The sequence below is a fragment of the Giraffa tippelskirchi genome, chromosome 9, assembly GCF_054371585.1.
Source record: "Giraffa tippelskirchi isolate mGirTip1 chromosome 9, T2T-mGirTip1v1.2.pri, whole genome shotgun sequence".
Lineage (NCBI taxonomy): Eukaryota > Metazoa > Chordata > Mammalia > Artiodactyla > Giraffidae > Giraffa > Giraffa tippelskirchi.
Genome location: NC_137283.1, coordinates 114,158,078 through 114,178,267, shown reverse-complemented (window position 1 = coordinate 114,178,267; position 20,190 = coordinate 114,158,078).

Sequence of the window (20,190 nt, the reverse complement as noted above, 5' to 3'; positions counted from 1 at the left end):
AAAAAGGAACACAAATAATAGAATATTTGGGATGGTGTTTATGAGATGTAGAATCATCTAGTCGAGAATCACAAAGTACAGTCAGCCTTTGGGCTAAATTTAGGTACACACCTGCTTTATCCTTAAGAGGCAACCACAGAGCTTAGCTTCCTGTGAGTTCACCAGGAAGATATAAAGATTCACAGGGGAAAGAGAAAATGAGGTTTGTAGAAAGCAGATGGAAGGTAGGGAGGGATAAAGGAATAAAAGAGACTGGTGCACGAATGAAAACAGTAGTGTGACAGCCTTGCAGGGGATATTCTGATAGAAATGTTTGGCTCTTGTGGTACCAATCAAATTAAATAACTGACTCATACCAATGAGAATAAAAATAACTTCAGTTTTGCAGTGCTCTTAATTGAGTTCTCTGATAAGACAATAGGTTATATAAAAATTTTATCAGAAAGAGGGTAGGAAAAAAATTGATGAGGATTCTCTCTGACAGTTTGTAAATTGTATCAAAGGACTTCTATACTTCTCTTGCTGGTAGGTGTCAGGGATGGAAAATTAGTTTCCTAATCCAGTAATTTATCCTTCTACTTTAGGATTTCCGTATACATCAAATACATTCTAACATGAAATATGTGAAATAAAGTATGTCTGGGGACACCGATTGATATGCCACATCTTCAGATAGGCTCTCTCCTCCTCTCCCACTGAAGGGCTTGCCTTCTCTGGTCAATTTTTCTGGGAGGTAGGATGGATTCCTGGGAATATAATTAAGATCTCAGTGATCTCCTTTTTGCAAACTAAAGTCCATTTGCTCATAGAAGAGAAACCAGACCCTAAGAAGGGAGTACTTACTATGAAGAGCAGGAAATGGAAGAGAGTCAACTCTGTATGATTTTGGAAAGATCAAGGGTAGTTAAAACACTGGAGTAAGCCAGCTTGATTAGTAAGCTCTTTATTTACTGAGGAAACAAAAGGCAATGAATTAATGAATATGTATTAACTTTCACTACACTTGTAAGATATGACTTCACGAATGTTGGACTAGTAAGATGTTCAATTTTTACTTACTTGAGGAGATACCAGTAAAGATGTGGGCAGAGGACATAGTACTCGAACACTTAGTTTTCATGTGGAGAGGGGGCTCAATTCTTTTTCCTTGTGATCGGGGGACAAAAATGTGAAAAAAAAGTCAAAAATGCCTCCGGTAATCTTGCACCTTATGGTGAACACTGTGAGGAGTCAAGTGGAGGAAAGAAGTGTCTTGTTTATATAAATCAAGTCATCAGAGAGATCAATATCAGCCAAGGATCATCCTGGAGTTCTGACTCAAAACAGTCCATTTCATGAATGATTTATTTATTAAATATTTCATACAATAGTGCCTGGAGTAGTGCTGTGTTGAAATGAAAGAGAGCTCTTTATTCTTCTGAAGGTTACACTTCACTGGGGAAGACGAAGAATTCTAATGTAATTCTCTTGGTAGATCATCAAAGTTTGGTGAGGTACCAATATGAAAACAATCTATAAAACCATTGATAAAAAAAGAAGTCAATACTTGTTGCAAAGCCTTTTATGTTCTTCTAGAATTGTTCTCTTCGAGTCCAAATGGGATAAATTTCAGATGGACTTCTGGCAACATCATTCTCTACATGATTTCTCCTTTCATTTCTTTTCTTTCCTGTCCCCACCTCCACCATCATGCTCTCAGTATTTTTTCCTCTTTTATCCTCCTCGCAAAGAGCCAGTTCTCTCAGAAAAAGGTATCAACAACTCCTGATGTGCTGCCTATAATTGCTCATTGTATCCAGAAAGATATTACCATGTATTTACTGGATATATTATACTAAGAAGAAACTTTAAATGTTAAATTAGCTTTCTAATGAAGTGTCTATAAGATAAAGTTTTTCTAATGATATTTGCCATAGCAAAACTTCAATATCTTATTAAACTAGTGAATTTTGTTTTATTTACTCTATCTTACTGAAGAGATGAAGAAAAGGAAGAAGAGAGAAAATTCCATTTGGTTATTACCAATAAAAACATTGAAAAAGGAAGTAAATAATACGTTAGTAAAATAAAAATGATATATACATATATGTGTGTGTGTGTGTGTGTGTGTTTGTGTGTGTGTGTTATTCGCTCAGTTGTGTCCGACTCTTTGTGACCTCATATACTGTAGATGACTAGGTTCCTCTGTCCGTGGGATTCTCCAGGTAAGAATACTGAAATGGGTTGCCATTTGCTTCTCCAGGGTATCTCCCTGACCCAGGTATTGAACCTGGGTCTCCTGCATGGCAGGCAAATTCTTTACCATCTTAGCTCTAAAGGATACAAATGATAGAAAGATGGATGTGGGGCAAAATTAATTGAAGAATGTGATGTGGATGCTTTCATTATAAATTTTATTTTTAAAAAGGAAATATTTGTATTACTAGAAAGGGAAAAATTGAGGCAAAGTGAAAGAAGGATAAGAATGAAGCCTAAAAATGGCAGCTGGGGAGAAGCAAGTTATACAGAAAGCTATATAGAAAAGATTAGAAATTCTAATGGTTATATTGAAGAACCAAATGAAGAAAAAAAAAAGATGAATCTTTACTAGACAAAGCAACATGACTTTATAAAATGTTTTATATCAAATTTATAATCAATGGCGGTAATGGAGTTTTAGCTGGCTACACAACTATCAGTTGAAGACTGCCAGTCATTGTATCCTTTGTAACAATGTAGGGTCTTATGATTACATTTTTCCTAGTGAAAAGTTAGTAGAATTAATATGTAAAGTTTTCAGGTAACCTTACATATGTAGTATGTTAGTAGCTCAGTCGTGTCCAACTCTTTGTTACCCTATGGACTGTAGCCTGCCAGGCTCCTCTGTCCATAGAATTCCCTAAGCAAGATTCTGTAGTGAGTTGCCATTCCCTTTATGAGGGGATTTTCCTGACCCAGGGATGGAACTCAGGTCTCCTACATTGCAGGCAGAGTCTTTACCATCTGACCCACGAGGCTGTATACAGTCATCTTGTTTATTTAACTTATATGCAGAGTACATCATGTGATATGCCAGACTGGATGAATCCTAAGCCGGAATTAAGATTGCCAGGAGAAATAGCACCAACTTCAGAAATGTAGATGATACCACCCTTATGGCAGAAAGTAAAGAGAACTAGAGAGCCTCTTGATGAAGGTGAAAGGGGAGAGTGAAAAGCTGGCTTAAAACTCAACATTCAAAAACCAAAGATCATGGCATCCAGTCCCATCACTTCATGGGAAATAGATGGAGAAACGATGGAAACAGTGACAAACTTTATTTTCTTGAGCTCCAAATCCCTGTGGACGTTGACTGCAGCCGCAAAAGTAAAAGATGCTTGCTCCTTGGAAGAGAAGCTATGACAAACCTAAACAGTGTATTCAAAAGCAGACGTTACTCTGCTGACAAAGGTCCGTGTAGTAAAAGCTATGGATTTTCCAGTAGTCATGTATAGATGTGCGAGTTGGACCATAAAAATGGCTGAGTGCCAAAGAATTGATGCTTTTGAACTGTGGTGTTGGAGAAGACTGTTGAGAGTCCCTTGGACTGCAAGGAGATCAAATCAGTAAATCCTAAATGAAATCAACCCTGAATATTCATTGGAAGCACTGATGTTAAAGCTCCAATACTTTGGCCATCTTATGTGGAGAACCAACTCACTGGAAAAGACTCTGATGCTGGAGGATAAGGGGATGACAAAGGATGAGATGGTTAGATAGCATCACCAATTCAATGGACATGAGTTTGAGCAAACTCTGGGAGACAGTGAAGGATAAGGAAGCTCGGCATGCTCCAGTTCAATGGGTCATAAAGAGTCAGATACAACTTAATAGCTGAGCAACAACAACCTATATGTTCCTGCAGGGACTTTGCAGATACAAATGTACTTCTTAATCAGTTGCCTTTAAGTAAAGGAGATTATCCTGAATAATTTGTATTTGCATGGTCTGTCAATCAGTTGCAAGACCTGAAAAAAAAGAGCTTAGACTCCCAGGTTGTGAGTGTGTGTGTGTGTGTGTGTGTGTGTGAGACAGAGAGAGAGAGAGAAAGTAAAAGAGAGAAAGGGCATCAATATAGTTTTTCAGATCTTTGAGGTATTCCAATAACTAAGTATTGTAACCAATTGGGATTGGGTTCAGGAAAAGCCAGGCACTAGACTCTAGCCCCATGTACTACTCTGTATTGTATGAAACATATCAAAGAATAAAACATATTAGGATGCTCGTTGCCTATGGACTGTCTGTGATTAGATGACCAGGACTGTCTGTTGACACTTCAAGTAAAAATAGAGACATGTTAAGAAGTGGAATGCAAATGTGTAATTGTGGTACAACAAAAATTTCCTTATATAGACCCTTGAGAGATAATGTAGAACTTTCAGCCTAAATTGCTACAAAACAGAGAAAGTCCTCAGTTTGGGGTTGTTCGGCCTAGAAGGTTTCTTATCTCTCATTCCACATATTTAGAACTTTGAGCTCATATCCACAAGAAACTGGAAGGAACTTATTGTCAATTTCTCTTACATACCCTTTTACAACCTCTGGTATATTATGTGCTGGTTTATAAACAAACAAATGAACAATACAAAGTAAAAACAAAAAAGCAATCAGTAAAACCTAAGTTGTTATTTTTGTCAATGGCATCCTGCAGAGTTTGTCCTGACTCATTCTGCTGAATTGTAAGTCTCCAGTAGAAGAGAAAGAGTGGATTTTGTCTTAGTTCTTGTCATATCACCTATCTTGTTTCAGTGCCTGACACATTGTATGTCATAGTAAGTATTTATCAAATAATCTGTGATTTAATGTGATCATACTCTTCTTTCCAATAGTTTACTGCCAATTTCCATAACATGCCCTACCAGCATATTAAATTCAGTATAATCAAAATTTGACTTATCATCAAACCTCTGTGCAAATCTTGACGATTTGTTATCCCACTAAATGGCAATGCAGGACCCAATAGCTGAAGATAAAAACACAGGAGTCTTCTCTTCCCCTGCTCAACTACCTCCTTCATTTAGTCTAATTCTATAAACTATCTATCGATTACCTATCTATATCTATCTATCAATTATACATAGATAATCTATAATCACCATCAAGTATCTATCTTATCAATCATCTACCTACCTGTCTATCTATCCATCAATCATCTATCTGCCTAAATTTCATCTAGCTTACTGCAGAATTCATACTGGGTATATTAATGGACTCTTGGCAAGAAAGTTAATGAGCATCAGAAACGCAATATTCCTAAGGAGTGTGAAATGTTTTGCACTATAATTCATTAGCACTTCATTCCATTTCTCTTGCTTTGAGAGAGAGTAAAGAAAATCTCATTCCAAACCCCTGCATAAAGATCTATCCTTTATAGGTAACCTTAGTTGCATTTGCATCTAACTAGCAACACTTGCTACTGCTTCTTCCAAATTCCCATTAAAATTTTATAAAAACAAGAACAACAACAAAAAAAAGAAGAATGAAACTCCAAAACTAGATCTGATATTCAACTTATTAATAATATTTAGGAAACATTTCTACTAATGAAAATTATGGTGAATCTAATTAAAAAATCAACAAATGACCAAAAACAAAACTCAATAAAAAAACATACAACAATGGCAAAAGTGACATCCAGTCTCCTGAAAGCCTATAAGAAATGGATCCACTCCTTCCTCAGATATCGTCTATGGCTCAAAAAAAAAAAAAAAAAGGAGAAATGAACATTTAAAATACATACTATTCCTATAGTGTGTATACTGTATACTGAGTGACCCAAAGTGTTTTGTCCTCATACCACCATCATTATCTTCATGAGTACCTATAAATAACCACCTTAAAATGCTAAATAACAAAATGCATCTGGCTAAGACATAGTATATGAAAAACTGTTGGGTGAGATGGCCAAGTCTCTTCTCTGAAGGTTTGGGCTCTGCAATCCTTATGCTACAGGTTGAGGTAGAGATCACTGTATATTTGAGACTATTCTTTTTCTTCTCCTTTCTCTGATTAGAGTTTCAGAGAGCCAAGGAATGAGGGGTGCGGTAAAAATAGTAGTCAACACTTTTTGTAATGTTTCCTGTGTGACAAGTGTTATTCTAAGCTCTTTATGCATGTTAACCAAGTTAACTCTCAGAACAAACAGTAAAGTAGGTATTATTATTTTTTTTTATTTAAATGAGGAGATTGAGTCATGAAAAGTTCAAGTAACTTGTTCAAATTCAAATAGCTAGTGAAATAACTCAAGCTCTGGTTTCAAACTTCATGCCTATAACAACTATACTATACTAACAGGATAATCTTGATCCAAGAACTCTCATTAGACACTAGAGATCAAGCTGGAAATTATGCATTTAAACATGCTTATTAAGCTGCATCTGTGAAGGAGATGTGATCAAGACACAACTGAATAAGGACTCAGACCAAATGGAGTACACACATCTCTTTTGTTAATAAGCAAAGCAATCGACAAACTATAATGAGCATCTGATAATGGAAACATAATCTTGAAGACTTACAGTAAGGATCATATAGTCTTCTGAAAATTACTTACTAAAGACTCAGAGAATTACTCAGAATTCTACTAACATCCTCAATAACACATAGAAGTTCTACCTTGAGAGAGAAACAAACACCATGAAGAGGATATACAAGGAGATGAAAAAAATTCCACTTTAATATTATGTGTGGCATGGATGACTGAAAGGAACTAAATGTATCATAATGAAATATAAATAACTAGGGATTTATAAAGATAAGTAAACAACATAGAAAATTGAATGAGTAGTTTAGAGGTATAATTTATTTTTTACAGAATGCTTAAGAATGAATGAAAATAACCAGTGAGAAGCTGGTACATATGGAGAAAACAAATATCTGAAATAGAAAATTTGGGGTGAAAGCCATAATCAGTAACATGATTGAAGAAAATTGCAGTTAACTAAATCACCTCAAAGTATGGAAACCAAAAGGACTCACTGTAGTTCACACAAAAAGTCTTAAAAGATACCTTTCCAAGATATGTCTCAATGGAGAAAATTTGCTAAATGAATAAAAGCATAAAAAACTATGAAACTACCAAACAGTGAAAATAGGTACTAACATATTACATGCATTAGAAATGATACATTTTAATGTTTCCTATTTATTGTCCTACTGCCTAGATTCTTCACTTGAATTATTTAAAATATTTTTCTACTTATTAATTGCACACCAAAATAATTTCTAAGGTGTTAGAGCATCATTTCCTCAATGAATCTTCAAATTTTCTTTAATATTAGCAAAGGTATGACAGACATGCTTGCAGCTACATTCTGGCATATGGTCATTACTGTATCCTTAGAATGATGGAAACTGATGGTTCAAGTAGTGTGCACATTCTTAGGAATTTTGACTTTAATCTTGAATGTATTTAAAAGGATCAGTTGGTTAACAAAACAATTGTCTTAGCATCCAGCTTTCATGTGAAATATAAATATACATACATAAAGGTCATCAAATATAGTTTTTATTATTTTGTTGCTTAGGGCAAGCTGTTTCAGGGCACAGGTTGAGTGTTTATATCCATCTTAATATTATAAATTGTCTAATAATGGGTATAATCCATTTCTATTACCTAACTATAGTACTGGATTTGATAAAAATTTTTGTACTTCTTTTGTCAAACCATAAACACTTCATATATCTGTCTCATAAATCACTTAATCAAATGCAATCATACATTACTGTGCAATATGCATTTAGGAAGTTTTCTCATGCCTTTGTATAAGTCCTGAAAGTATTACCATATCTATTATATAGTTGCTTTCTAGGTGCTATTGTTGTAAAGTACAGAAAGTACATATTCATTTATATACCAGCTTTCCAGATTAGAATATTTAGCAAGTAGGGAATGAGACAACTTTGACATTTTGGAACAAATACATTAAACTATAATTTTTTTCTCATAACCTTATATTAGGTTGTCAAAAAATATCAGAGCACATATCCTCTGTCATCTCAGAAGGCAGAAATATGATCAAGAATACAAAAATGTAGGGAGAAATATGTTGGCTTATGGTAAAAAAAAAAATCACTTTCGTTGTCCCTGCCACTACTGAATTTATGTGCCTCTCTATCTCTGGCTTCACCCAACATTTTCTTAAACTCTTCCAAAATTAATATCCCTGAATTTCACTCTGCCATGTCGTTTTGTGCTCAAAAATTATAATAGCTCCTCAATAACCAACACATACTGTGGGTGGGTGGTCCAGGTTCTCTGTAATCTGACAGCAGCCGATGTTTCCTACCTGTCCTTTCACACTCATCTTTCTTGAAATTGAAACACTTTTATTGATTGTGATCAAATATTTCTTTCTTTCTGCTTTCGTGGATTTTATTCTCTCGTGAATTTTTTTTTAACCCCACCTCTAATTCTACTAATCACCCTTTCCCTTTAAGATTGGCAAAATACCTTAGCGCCAAAATGTTGATTAGACACAGACTTTGGCTTAGGTTCTACATCTACCGCTAATACACTGTGTGACTTTGAGATAGCATCTGGTATTCCAAGCTTTGACCTCCTCATGAGTAATATTTAGAGGATGACTGTCTTTACCTCCATGAGCACTTACCACATCACAGTTACATGGACAGTATCTGGCACAGAGAAATGACTCAGGAAATGCTAGCTCTTGTTACTTCATCTAAACCCTTCATGGAACTTACTGGTTTTAATTCATATCATGCTTATGTGCATACAAGCCTTCTTTTGTCCCCAGCTAGACTATGAACTACTGATATCACCAATTGTGATTTCCTTTTGAATTGTCATAATGCTTTAGTATATCACCTTGCTCATAGTAACCATAAATTAAATAAAAATCTATTAGAGTTGATTAACAAAGGAAAGCTTGCCTCACAAAATTTCTTGCTACTGAAAGTGTTCAAGGAGAGGTTAGGTGAATCACACAGTGGAAAATGCAGAAGGTTAATAAAGTATGAGGGAAATTGTACAAGACAAACTCTTAGAAGCAGAGTCTAATTTTAAGATTCTTAGAAAAATAAAAAGGATGACACTACAGTTTTAAAAAATAGAGCAGAAAATAATTTTTGAATGGCTTTAGATCATCACAGTATATTGTGAGAGCATTGTGGTAATTTAGGTGAAGTGAGTGGGTGAGAGGGAAGTAGGAGTCATGTATTTTGCATTACTTTATCTAGGAATTGAATTAAGAAAAAATAATTTTGAAATATTTTTGCTTAATATTGCCTGTTAAAAAACTATATTCCAGTGGTAATCAGAATCAACTGAGGATCCTGAAATTTAGTTTTGCAATGAAGTAACTGTGTGACTTTGCCAGTATCCGTTAACCTCTCAGGATCTGTTTTCTCATCTGCAAAATTTCTGCTTGAACTAGACAACCTTAGTCTCTAAAGTGTAAAGGAACAGTGAGAAAACGCCCAGCTTTTTAATGTACACAGTGTTAAATAGATTAAAAAAAATCTTATTTCTTAAGAATAGTAGACATTTGGAAGGGCATAAATATTTAGCAAAAGAGGTGGCCAGATTCCTGACAAGCAAACTCTGGTGTGTTTTCTCATCAACCTAAATTAAACTGCGATTTTACCCCAAACAGTCTTATATGTCTGTGGGTTCCTGCCAATATGCAGTTGGATTTCTCCTCTGCAGCTGTCTGTGATGCTCCAAAGAGACAAGTGAATACTGTTGTCAAATAAAAAGTGGAGAAATGGCATCATTAAAGCAGAATGAATAAATTACAATGGCCTTATAAAAGCAGCTTTAGCAAATGCACCTGAATAACAGTTAAAGTATACATTTTTGATTTTGCAAGAGTTCAGCATCGAAGATTTTTAAAAGTAGACATTTTAATTAGATAATATATAATTTTGTTTCGAGTCTTACCAGTTGGCACTTGTAGTAAAAAACCCACATATCAATGTTAGGCTTCCCAGGTTGCTCAGATGGTAAAGAATCTGCCTGCAATGCAGGAGACCCAGGTTCAATCTCTGGGTTAGTTCTACACATTAACTTTTCCATGTTAGGCAGGTTTTGTCTTTAAAAGCACTTTGAAAATTGAGCTTAATAAAAAGATTTCTGGATACGAAGTCGGAATATGTGGAATTTCAGTTCTATTAAAGGTCTATGTTACATAACTTTATTGCATCTCTATATCATCATGTGTATGTAAGTTAAGACTAGATTACATCCAAGGTCTTTCTAAAACTCTGTGATTCTTTGATCCTGTAAGTGTTCCACTTAGTATTGTAGATATACGCCAAAATTACTTGGTTTGCATTGCATGCATCACAAACAAATGTGTACACTATTATTTTCATATACTGTAAATTAGTTGAGGTTAATTTGAGATTATTAGTGAAAACATCTTGGTGCACACAGACAAGTTAAATGTTTCTGGGAAATGGAATTAGAGACTGAAGCAGGTGAAACATTTGAATGTTCACTGCAGGTGTCAGACAGGAACAATGCAGATATTATTTACTTCAGCACTGGAGTCATGGGAACAAATTAAGCATTTTTATGTTTGTCACAAGTGTATTTGAACTGTGTAGTCACCTCGGATATTTAAAATGAAGACATGGCAACAGCAGCCATTGTTAATAGCAAGAATATGGGAACTGGCAGTGACAATTTAGCAGGTAGGCAGACAGCAGTACAAAGGAGCACAGAATTGGCACTGAGCATTCAAATGAACAGTCACACGAACTGAGGCTTTCAAAAAAGCTGTTGCATTGTCTGTCACATCTTAGATGACTTCTGAACCATATGTTTAGAGAAATGATGTAGGGTCGGGGTAGCAGGTGGTCAGAGCAGGCAGCAGAAGCAGTTTTGTTTGTACTTGGAATGATGCATAGACAGGCAGTGGAGTTGCAATCTGAGCTTGAGGTGCAGGTGCTAATTATTTTTTCAGTGGCACCAATGGAGTCAGAGAGTGGAGCCTGATTTACAGCCTATCTTCCATAGTACTGACCAAACATAAGTAACTCCAGATGCCAAGTACAATGGGGGCACTGGAAGGGCTCAGTGATAAATAACTATGATAAATTTTAGATGAAAATTGTTGCACTTCTGTCCTATTGTTCTTTTTGCTAAGTAAGGATTATTCTGAGTTATAGAATGTGGATTTGTGCTGACAGATGTTAAAACTTGGACTGAATTTCCGTATAGTTTGACAAAATTTATTTTTCCTTTTCTCACCCATATCCCACCCAAATATCTCACAGTCAACCTAGATCACATAGTTAACATCTCTCATCATAAAATTAATCATCTAAGAAATAAAATATTTATCATTTGTGCCATTCTTCTAAGCAAATAAACATTAAAACAAAACCAAAAACTGTTTTAGAATTATCTGCCCTACTTGGCTAACTTGTTGAATCTGTACTTATAATTTGAGAATTGACATCAACATCATGAGATCTATGAAGTCAGAAAGAGACTTTTTCCCCAATCCTGCACCACAAATTGGGGCTCCACTGGTGGCTCAGTGGTAAAAAGAATCCACCTGCAATGAGGGAGATGCAGGTTTGATCCCTGGGGCAGGAAGATCCCCTGGAATAGGAAATGATAACCCACTCCAGTATCCTTGCCTGGGAAATCCCATGGACAGAGGAGCTTGAAGGGATACAGTCACTGAAGTCACAAAGAGTTGGACCTGACTTAGTGACTAAATGACAATAACACTATCCCAAATTAAACACATTTGTATTATATTAAAACTTTTGTTTGTTAGTCTTCTTCATGAGCTCCTATATTCTGATGGTAAGAAATTTATCTCAGTGAAAGTGTTTATTGAACAGGTGGTTGCGTGGATGACAGTACTATTTTGACAACCAAAGACAGCAGGTCCCGGCTGTGGATAATGGTCGGCACAGCAATGAATGGTAAGATCAATAGTTTTTGAAGCCAAGTGAAGGCTAACACTGGAATTCTCATCTCTGGGTATGATCAGGATCATGTGAGAATTTTTTATAAAAATGCTAACATCAGGTCTTACCCCTTAGTGAACTAGTTCTCAAAAGCGTTCCCTGGACCAGTAGAATCAGCATCACCTTAGAATTTGTCGGAAATACCTACTAAATCAGAAACTCTGGGGATGAATCCCAGAAATTTATGTTTTTTGATGCTCTCCAGATGAATCTGATTCATAATAAAGTTTAAGAACCTTTGTGAGATCCCCATTCAATTTATCTAAAATGTAGATATTCATATTTTCTCTACAGTTCTTCAGTTGATTCTAATGTGCAGTCAGAGTTGTAAACCATGAAAATAGCAGAAGACAGTAGTGAGAAGTAGATGCCTATGTGAAGCCAAATTCACAAGGATCTAGAGCAAAAGGGATAAAAATAGAATGAAGAGAAAAGAATGTGTGCAAGATTGTACGATATTTAATAGGCTATGATTTCGTTTCGTTTTTTTTTCCCCTTGTGCTTGTCTCTGCCATACAACAATGTGAATCAGTCATAATTATATATATATGTATATTTATATACATATATATGTATATAAATTACCTCCTCCCTCTTGAGCCTCCCCCGTCCCATTTGTTTCTTATTCTATAAGAGAAGCACATTATAGAAAGAAATGTTTTCTATAGACTCCTATTAGGAGTGATTCGATTATTTTACAAAATTTCATGTTAATTCTGGATGCTATGTTACTCAACTTTATGCAACAATCAAACCATAGACTATTTCCTTCAAGAATTGTCATCAATACATGCATAGGTATAAATGTGAATCAAACTTTATCTTATTTAATCTTCAAACGATCCTTTGAGGGATAAACATTATTACACTGACTTTTTACAGATATGTAAGCTGAAATTCAGTTTAATTAACTTGCCCAGAGTCGTATAGCAAGGGAGTGACATAGCTGAGATTGGAACTCAGGTCTTTTACATCATACAGCCTTGTTCTTCACAAGCAAACATGTGGGATAGTAACATTGTTAAGTATGAATCATAAAATAATATTCTTAATGCTGTAATTAAAGCCCAGAGAGGGAATTTTTCTCTACATGGTTTATACTTAAGTTTACCTATTTCTTTACTCGTACTGAGACATAAACAAGAGAAAAAAAGAAATAATGTATTTTAACGCCTCTAATTGGCCAAGCACTGAACATGGGATAATGCATTTGTTGCAGGAAGGGGGACACTTTCCAGGACCTGAAACTGGGCTCTTGTCTAACACTAGGAAATGAATTGTCCGAGGAGACACATCTGCTGACAGAGCAAGAGATTTTATTGGGAAAGGGCACCCGGGTGGAGAGCAATAGGGTAAGGGAACCCAGGAAAACAGCTCTGCCACATGGATCACAGTCTTGGGTTTTATGGTGATGGGATTAGCTTCCGGGTTGTCTTTAGCCAATCATCTGACTCAGAGTCCTTCCTGGTGGTGCATGCCTTGTTCAGCCAAGATGGATGCCAGAGAGGAGGATTCTGGGAGGTGGTCAGACATGTGATGTCTCCTTTTGACCTTTCCTGAACTCTTCCGGTTGGTCAAATAGTGTACACATTTGACCTTTCCTGAACTCTTCCGGTTAGTTCCCTGTTCCTTATGAGGACCTCCAGTCCTAAAACAACTCATGCAAATGGTTACTTTGGTGCCTGGCCAGGGTGGGCTGTTTCAGTCAGTGTGCTTCCCCTAACACATTTATCTTTCAAAAATCCTCAATTGTAAGTATTATAACTATTCGCTGAAAGTGATAAGAATGGTAACTATGTCTACATATCGAGGTAGCACTGGATGCAAAATCCAGCTCTGTCTGATCACAAAATGTTTTGACCACATTCATTCTCATTACACTAGCACTTTCCTCCTTCAAGCAACAGGGAAGAGGAAAAAATATGACTGGATAATTCTTTAATTATCCTGAGACTGAAAGTAATGACAAAAAATGGGGTAAAAAAGATAAGTTGAAAGCAAAAATAGCAAAGAGCAATGAAGAAACGTGAATGTCAATTTAATGGCACAAATTTAAACATTTTTTTAAACAGCAAGCTTTTCAAAAAGGGGAGGGAATCTAAGTAAATTTAATGCAAAATGAACATAGAAGTGGAAAATTAAATACAGTGCTGTGGACACTGAGAAGAGAGTGAATCTTATGATATAGAAAGTTGGCATGAATTAATGAAAGAATCAGTTATGAAAAAATAGAGAGGATGCACCAGATAGAGGAAGGAGACTGTGTATCTTAAGTGGAAGCAAAGACAAAAGTGCGGGGCAAGGTTTGAGAAGCAAGTTCTAGGCGTGCTTGGAAATAAAGATATTGCAGGATGCCAAGAAAATCATCAATAAAAATAGGAAAGGCTATAAGGTGCAAATATTTCAAGGTGTGCTATAACCTCTAAAATTCGTTCTGTGCAAAGGAGTGACTGATTTGAAGGCTAGAGTAAGGACAGGGGTGGACCTCCAGGCACTGTGGATGGCAGGGCTTGGATCTGAGTGAGAGATTATGCTTATGTGGATAGTGGGTACCCCAAATGGGAAACTGATCCACATTTTTTGAGAAAATAGTCAATGTTTTTATTATTGTTTCTTTTCTGTTTTGTTATGTCATGTTTTGTTTTGGCTCCAGGTATGGAACAATAAGAACGGGACGAAAGATACAATCTTGAGATGTATGCTAAAGACAGATAATGGGAGAAAGCCACCATCAAGGATATAGAAGGTGTTATATGAGTGATGGATGAAGTAGAAGAGTAACCTTGGTTGGAAAAATTCCTTATCACTTTCCCAAATTTAGTATCTTCAGTTAAAACAATTAAGTTTTCACCATATCTCTATGCCATCTATACTTTTATCAACAACAACAGTAACAATAACAAAACATGTATAGAAGGACCATATTGTTCTAATTCATATTAAAGTAGATGTGTAACTGGGTTGTCACAAGGGTGGTAATGTTTAAGAAAAAAGATTCCAAAATTCATAAACAAATGTTTCTATTTCAAAAGCATCAATTTTCTTTGTATATGGGAAAAGAACATGCAGCAGTGCCCTGCTGGGAGAACAAGCTCCCTAGTCTTCGGGTCCCAGTGTTTTGATGCCACCTGATTAAGGTGAGAATCTCATCAAGCCTGCAAGAAGTTGTCTTGTCACTCTCACAGCAGGGATTCTCTCCTCCCAACTGCTTATCTTTCAATCATTTTGCAGACTCTGTTTTCCATCTCTGCCTGCCCCTTGAGCAAATCAGTGGTTGCAACACCAGGCATACTGGAAGATTTTCCCTTAAAAGTAAACCACATTCACCATTTCCCTAGGCTTCCCTGACAGGCTTTGGGGCTGTCTGATTCTTTTCTAGAAATAACAAAAACTGTCCTGTGTATCACAAAGCCACATATCGATCAAAACAAGATATAAAATGGTAAAGAACTTAAACTTAGAGGAAAAGATGTGCTAAGCTTTTAAAGGAAAACTGCATCGTGGGCAAAGCATTGCTTTAGTTAAAACAGGTTCAGTGTTAAGAACTTCCTATTCTAAAGGGATGTTTAGACTAAGTTTACAATCTTGGGTTAAGTAGTTTTAAAAAAAATCTTGAGGTTTCCTATTCATCACTTATAAAGCAACTGTTTCCCCCAGTTATTTTAAACAAAGGGCTTAAATTAAGAAGTTTAAATATAATCTTCAGATTTTCATGTTGTATTTATTGTTTTTACAATTATGAGTATGACTATGATTATTTTTACTTCCTAGACATGCATACTGAAAGACAGACACACTCAGATGCAGTCTCTTTTCCATAGCACAAGGCTTTACTAACTACTGGGTAGAACTGACTAGAACTGAAGGCTTTGTACTGGAGACAAAAAACCCTCACTGTTTCACTAGAGAAAGTTTTAAGAGATTGGTGAACATCCTCAAGCTTTATGGAAATTATTAGGCACATTTAACATATTTTTTTCTGAATCATGGAATACAATTTCCATTAGAAGTGCCAATTGATCTGTGAGTAACATATGCATGCACACATGTGAGAGGGGTGGGGGGAGCGAGAAATTGCACAATCAACTATTTTTTTAATTACTTTCTGCAATTCTAATGCATCTGAACATGATAAATGACAGATTTTATTGGTCTGTGAAGTCAGATTTTGAAGAGATATAGCTGTGCAGGGTACAACTACATAGTTGTATCTACATGCACTATAGTACACTATGGTAGTATGCTACCATAATGAACGTACTGTACAGTAGATTTAGATTTTATTCTATTTTATGTAGTTTTAGGAAAGAACGTTGTTTCCATCATAGAATGAAATTCACAGCTGCCTGGGCAGTATATCCTAGCTGAGTTCTGTGAAAATTGTATTTTGGTTGTTGTCATGCCCATCCTGATTCTCTATTGTTAATGAAGTAAAATGGAATATTCATTTTGTTCTGTTTTTTCACTCCTTTTCAGTCTTCTCAAGGGCACTCTACAAATCCTAAAAATTGGTGATAGAATACTGGTATTGGATCATTAGAACATGGTCCTCAAAGAGGCTCAACAGGCCATGGATATTATCAAGTGTCCTTAAGTCAGTCATCACATATAAATGAACTTGAGATTAATGTGCCACTACTTCTCCAATTAGTGTGGGTAATCAGGAACTGATTGCAACATTAGGACAACAAAGATCTAGCTTTTTGTAGGACAGTGGCAAATAATTTTTATTTAAATGTTCCTTTCCCTGGAGAATTCTGCTGATGCCTTTTCTATCATTTCTTGTATATATATATATATATATAATGATTTAGTTCAACACCTTCAGAGCAATTTGACCTTTGCCACTTCCACCTGCCATTGTTATCTGCCCCAAACTCAAGCAAGAAACGGAAGAAGATGCCCTATAGAAAAAGCAGTGAACTGTGAATTTCTTCTATCATTTGATGCAGACCTCTCTTGCTGTGAAACTGACCTTCTTTTTTTCCATTAAAAACTCTATTATAATGTTCCTTAAAGAACTTTCAAGGCATTTAGTCGATAATAGCTATGAGTTTGCTATAATGTAAGGTAGGAGTACTAATATTACATTGATTTTTTATTACTCCTTTGACATTGCTAAAACACACAATGTTCGACTTTAAAGAGTTTACTATAAAATATCCGATTTATATGAACCAAGGTATTATTTTTATGAAATTACATCCTCCTATATTAAAATTCATGGGAAATAATAGTTTTTTAAAGTTTATTAATATGGACCTTTGTTATAGCTATCAAATTTATTTATATACACATAGTTTCTGAATTCTTCCTTTTCTATCTATCACAAATGACTGTCACATTAAACATTGCACAGCCACTTAATTCTGACCCTACTGCTCACAGACCTTCAGATTCTTGATATCATCAAGTAGAGTGAAAATTAAGAATAATTTACAAAGCTTTCAAGATTTGATCTTGTTGTAACTTGTAACCCCTTTTCTGATTACTCATTGTTTCTATACATTATAATCTGGCCTGACCATATTCTGCACTGTTTCTCCTAGAAGCCAATGCACCTCTGTTCTTTCCATCTCAGTTTCTTTCTTGCTTATAATCAAATTGTAGATATTGGTTTTTCTTCTGACGACAGTGACTTTTTCCTTTGAATTTTATGTCTGTCAATTATTTGCATTTATTATACTTCTTTATAAATTAGATATGGGTAAGATTGTTATGGGTCCTTGACTATACTCTGTAGTCTTTGAGTTCAGAACTCTGTCCATTTTACTTTGTATTTATTATCAATAGAACCTATCAGATTAGTTTGAATATGATAGGTATCAAAGCAACATGTATTCAAAGAAAGACTGAATGTAATACATTACTTACAATGGCGAATGATAACATCATTGATTTAGTCAATAATTCACCAAGTTGATGAGGTGCCCACTATGTCCTAAGAATTATATAGAATGTTATCTAGAACCTGGTCTTCAGGCAGATTTTATCTAGAAATCTTGACTTCCTCACATATTTCTCTGCTTTCTGGGACCTTTCCATCATACTGGCATCTTTTGGTATCCCTCTAATTAAACCAGGTAACTTATAAAAATTGCTGCTGTGGAAAATGACTGTCCTACAGAAATCCACCCATGCATGTTATCCTTTACTATCTCAGAGGGAACATTGCTGGACACCGGAAAAGTATGGATGGTATTTGAATACTCTATACCTTTCTCTTGATCTGATGGCCTGATCCTGCAGGGAGACTAATACCCCTCTATCAGCTTCTCAGATTCCCACCCTGTGGCAATCATAACTTGATCTGCTCTTTCTTATAGGAAACTTTAGCATGGCATGCTGTTTATTTATGTCATCCACTGCAATTTTCTGAAAATACTATTTCAAGCAATATCTATGCCTTTAGAATTATAATTTTAGTGAGAATTAGGAGTCAGAGCTTCATGGCATAGGTAAAATCTGATTTAATATAACCTTTATTTCAAAGCATGGTCATGTAGGTTTATTTGTTTTAGGAGACAAATACTCGGGCAGACACTGTATTTGCTAACATTTAATAGAAAGCCTGGTATATGATATGTTCTCAATATAGATTTACTGAATAAATAAAATGTAGTGCTTTTGTGCATTTAACAAAAATAAGAACAAAGAACACTTGAAAGTGGAGCTCATGTATGTATGTGTGTGTGTGTGTGTGTGTGTGTGTGTGTGTTTTCTTTAGCTGTAAGACTGTACAGACTCTGGCTCCTCTGTGGTTCTGGCTGCCACTTTCATTTGGAATATCTGAATCTATTCCTGGCATTGTATATGCATTTAACCTATCTGGACTTTACTTTTCTTCAAAATGAAGGGAATTGATTTAAATAATCTCTAAATTATCTTCTAGCTCTAAAGTCTGAGATTCTACAAATTAGGTCTCCTTATCTTATTCTATTATGTTATCGTTATTATTCTTGGATGAATTTTGTGTTTATTTTTCCATAGGACACTAAGACACTGTTTACAAACGCATTCATAGTAGAATGCATAGAAAATGATTTAAAAAAATTTCTACTAAATAAATGTAAAAGTGTATGAATAAAGTTGTAGTTTTAGGACTTCTTATTTCAAGGTTTGCTTTTAAAGTAAATCATTAACATAATGTTTTAGCAGCTAGGTTCTTGTATGAGGAAGGCAGAAGCTGATCATAAAATTGTCTCATTAAAGTGAGATTCGGCTTTCCTCTGAATGTCAAGTGTATAGATTCAGGCTTAGAATAAATCTGGGCCCTTTGGCAGTTGCCGTATCTATGATTTTGCACATCCCTCTGGACTTTATTCTTCTCTACTCTGCACTGTTATTTATTTCCTCACAGCTCTGCACAGCCTAATTATGAACTCCTCAAACATGAATCACGTCCATATTTTAATTAAAGCTTTCAGTAAATTGAGGATGCTTCTATAGAATAGCTATCATTCAAAAATAATATAAACTGTATAAATTAACTTGAAACTTTTTAATCCTTAAAACTTTGGTATTAGCAATTTCATTTGAAGGAGTTCTGTTTGCTGCTAGCAAAAATCCAGAAATCTTGTGAAATCTTGCTATTTGATTTGGACCCCACTCTTTTGGCTCTGTTTCTTAGTAATAAGCATGGAGACTCAGTATTTCTGTTTTTAGATACACTGCCATTTGCTGCCTAGCAAGGATTCATAGCAATGGTATTGCCTCACGAGACTAAGAATTTCCCCTGCCATTTCCCAGAATGTCTTTCTTGATCATGGTAATCTCACATTCTCCCACATATATCTGAAGGTAGACAAAAAGAGTTTCCTTGTACAAAATTAGCTTCAATTGTAAGTTCTTAATTACTTTCAGCCAGGCCATTCCAAAGAGAACAAAATTTCCTTGTGAACAAATATTTAACAAAATATAAGCTCCTCTGAGGTAAAAGATTTTCATCAGTTTATTGGGTAATATTTCCATGATTTCTAGAGCAGAGCTCACACGTATCAGACAATATATATGAGCTGGTAATCTGACATCACCTTAAATCTCCCATTCCTGTGGTTCCCTAGCATGTGCCTTAGGGTAAATAAGTAATATCAAAATGACTGGTATCTGTCAACCCACTGTGAAAGTATCCTTAGTTGAATCTACTGCCCAGACCACTACATTTTGAAATATAGTTTAAACTTTTTTTTTTTTAATTTGGGTTTGCATTACAAACAACCA